This window comes from Gastrolobium bilobum, unplaced genomic scaffold (genome assembly GCF_033153095.1).
Source record: "Gastrolobium bilobum isolate Gb01-03AN ecotype WA unplaced genomic scaffold, APGP_CSIRO_Gbil_v1 utg73475, whole genome shotgun sequence".
In the NCBI taxonomy this organism is placed as follows: domain Eukaryota; kingdom Viridiplantae; phylum Streptophyta; class Magnoliopsida; order Fabales; family Fabaceae; genus Gastrolobium; species Gastrolobium bilobum.
The window spans coordinates 26,041-29,903 of NW_026897438.1; the positions used below are offsets into that span (position 1 = coordinate 26,041).

General features: G+C 38.9%; 1 non-coding gene across 1 annotated transcript; it reads left to right on the top strand.

The window, feature by feature from the left end:
* Window positions 1-2,038: 2,038 nt before the first annotated feature.
* On the top strand, window positions 2,039-2,145 carry LOC133306944 (small nucleolar RNA R71). Its single transcript, XR_009750982.1, has one exon. It is a non-coding gene; the product is annotated as a small nucleolar RNA R71 (small nucleolar RNA).
* The last annotated feature ends 1,718 nt before the right edge of the window (window positions 2,146-3,863 follow it).

A 3,863-nucleotide genomic window follows, 5' to 3' on the forward strand; every position in this document is an offset into this window, starting at 1 on the left:
TGTTTGATCATCCCCAAGGAACACATACTTCAAATGTGAAGGTAATTCTTTAAGTTCTACCTTAGTTGCTCCTTTTGGAATGTCATCAATCTTCTTCTCAAGCTCTTCCACTTCTGGATCTTCTTCGTAATCCTCTGTACCTGTCTCTTCTTCTGATCTTTGTTCCTCAACTGAGAATTCTTCTTTTTTATTCACTTCTTCCACAACCTCCTGTATCACATCCAATCTAAAACAATCCTCCACATTAACAGGATGCTTGATGGTTTCAAATACATCAATTGTGACTGTTTCCTCATCCACCCTTAGCAACAACTTTCCTTGTTCAACATCTATCAAAGATCTTGCAGTTGCTAAAAAGGGTCTTCCTAACAATAAAGGACTTTCTGTATCCTCTTCCTCCATGTCAAGAATCACAAAATCCACTGGAAAAATAAACTTGTCTACCTTGACCAAGACATCTTCAACCACACCTCCAGGCCTCTTGATAGATCTATCTGCAAGATGCAGAATAAGATTGGTCTCCTTCAAAGTGTTAATTCCCAAAGCTCTACATACTGTCAACGACATCAAGTTTATACTGGCTCCCAAATCACACAATGCCTTTCCCACCTCCACATCTCCTATAGCAATAGAGATACTGAAGCTTCCTGGATCTTTCATTTTTGTTGGAAGCTTCTTCTGGATTAGGGCACTACACTCTGCTGTTAGGGCCACTGTCTCACCATCAGCTAATTTCCTCTTCTTAGTAAGAAGATCCTTCATGAATTTTGCATAGTGAAACATATTTTCCAGTGCTTCAGAAAATGGTATGTTAATTTGTAAATTTTTGAAGATATCCAGAAATCTTGCATAGTGCTGTTTCTGAATCTCTTTCTTCAACCTCTGAGGGTAGGGAACTTTAGCATAGGGAGATAAACTAACTGGTTGTTCTTTCTTGTCAGCCATCTTCTTCTTTTCCCACTTCATCATCTTTTGTGGGGAAGCATTTTTACCAACTTCTACCTCTCCTTCATTCTTATTGTCCTTCCCTTCCTCTTCTTTGTCAACTCCAACTATAACATCTCTAACAACTACTTCCTTCTCACTTTTCTCATTTCTCATTTTCTCTCCTTCATCATCAGAGACCACATCTTCAACCATAACCTCTTCTTCATTCTTTTTATTTTCCACCTTCTTTTTCCCTGGTTGAAGTACCAACCCACTTCTTGTCATAATTGCTTTACAGTGCTCCTTAGGATTCACCAGTGTATCACTTGGAAATTTCCCTTGTGGTCTCTCTGATATCTGTCTTGATAATTGACCAATCTGGGTCTCCAAATTTCTGATTGATGCTTCCTGATTTCTGAAAGAAGTTCTGGTCTCCTGCATGAATGCAGTTGTCTCTTCCCGGAATGAAGTAGAACCCTGAATATAATCCTGAGTTGTCTTAGATAACTGAGCAAACGCTTTCTCCCATGCAGCAGGATCACTTGACTGCTCCTTCATATGTGGTGGTGGAGGATGTAATGGTGGATTCAATTGATGGTTGAAACTATAGCTGAATCCTGGGTGTTGATTCTTGTTTTTCCATGGTGGCATATAAACATTCTTTCCCTGATTGTTGTAGTTCCTTTGATTATTCTGATCATACCACACTCCATTCACCTCTGCTTGTTCTAATGATCCCCCATAATCACACTCCTCTGTCACATGGCCCTTACCACAGATAGCACATACACTCTTTGTTTCTACAGAAGCTACCTTTTGTGAAGAGAGTTGCTTAATAAGGGTATCTAATTGTTGCTGCTGTTGTCTCTGTGTCTGCATCAGTTGATCATTCCTTGCCAACAGAGCATCATACCCATCCAACCTGATAATTCCTGTCCTTCTGTCAGCCACTGGAGCATTATCAAATTCTTGAGATGCTAATGACTCAAAGATATCCAAGGCTTCTTGAGGGGTCTTGGTAGTCAATGATCCACCAGCAGTGGCATGCACCAAGGTTCTAGTGTTAGTGTTCATTCCTTGCAGGAAGATTGCTGCTTGTTGCCATGCCTCAATTCCATGCTGTGGACATTTCCTCAACAAAGTCTTGAATCTCTCCCAAGCCTCATAAATAGATTCTGACTCTTTCTGCTTAAAGCTTGTAATTTCATCCTTCAACTTGGCCCTCTTGGATGCTGAGAAAAACCTTTGCAAGAACTTGGTTTGCAAATCATCCCAAGTTGTTATACTTCCTTGTGCCAATGATTGCAGCCATCTCCTTGCATCATCCGTCAGTGAATGAGTGAATAGTCTCAACAGAATTGCATCTCTTGTGACACCGTTTATCTTCACAGTATCACTCAACAATAGGAAGTTCTCTATGTGCAAGTAAGGGTCCTCCGCACTGGTTCCAGCAAACTGATCCTTCTGCACCAAATGTATCAAAGCAGGCTTCAATTCAAAGTTGTTGGGCTCCACTGTTGGGCGCACAACACTCCCAATTGGAGGAACCACTGCAGGAGTCATGTACTCTGTGGTGGTGGTGGTCTGTGATTCTCTGCCATTATATCTTCCTGATTAACCGTACTTGATTCACCAATTTCTTGCAACTGTCTCCTTTGCCTGGCTGCCCTTTTGTGCTTCCTCAATGTCCTTTCTAATTCTGGATCATACAACAACAAATTTGGATCAAGTGTACCTCGCATGTACCAGAATCAAAATTGACCAGAAACTTAACATAAACTAAAATACTGAAAATAAAAGGATTCAATCTCAGAATTCTATAGTATCAGTTAGTGTTGAAAAACAAATTCCCCGGCAACGGCGCCAAAAACTTGTTGCGGATCTAGCAAGTGTACTAGTCGTACAAGTAATAAAATGATGAGTAAAGATCGTTCCCACGAGGATTTGTGTCAAGCACTGACTAACCATATGTACTTGAGTTGAATCAAACAAAAGTTCATAGATTGCATAGATTTCTTGTCACCAGAAACTACACTGAATTGAATTAAAACTTGATAAATAATTAAAATGTAAATTATAATATAAACAAGTAGTCAGATGTCATTTTCCCTCAAACATGAATTTATAGATGAACCAATTTCCATTATGAATTATCTACTATATGATGTTGATCAACCTTTTTCTTATCATCTCAAGATGTAATCCCTTACTACCCTGATAGACACATTAATCAGAAACCCCAATCCCTTGGTGATTCCTTTCTTAATACATGCATTAATTACTAAGGTCTTAAGATCACATCAGAATCCTAGCATCAATCCCTTGACTACTAGAACACTGATGATGAAGTTGTCAAAAATAGAGAAACAATGTAAACATGTATGTTCTACACTATTCCTCAACATGAAGAATTAATCAAGACAACATCATACAATCATATAATAGATAAACAAAACATCTAATTAACCATTCATAAATTCAAACTTGAGTTCCATTGAATCAGACTACAAAGGACTCTACTCAGACATAATTGAAACACAAACAAGAGAAGAAAGATCAAACTCCATTGACATGATAGTTGAGTCTTCAATCTCCAAGTGCAATTACATAGGAAATACTAACTATTACAAGAACTAATCCTAAAGAATTTGGAAATTCAGAGAAAATGAGGAGTCAGATCAGATCTATGAAAGACCTGATCTGATCTCCCTTCTCCTAGTGTGATGAGAAAAGTCAGAATGAGATATGATGGATTGGATCTGATATCTGGAATCTGTCAGAATGTGAAGGCCCCTTGTCCTTTTATAATTTACAAATTACAACTGAAAACTGACATGGGCGCTAAAACTCTCATTTCTGGACGTTTTAGCGCTCAACTTTGACGGATGCCCAACTGCTTTTAACTGTCTTGGGCGCTAAAACGCTCGGTTTTGGGC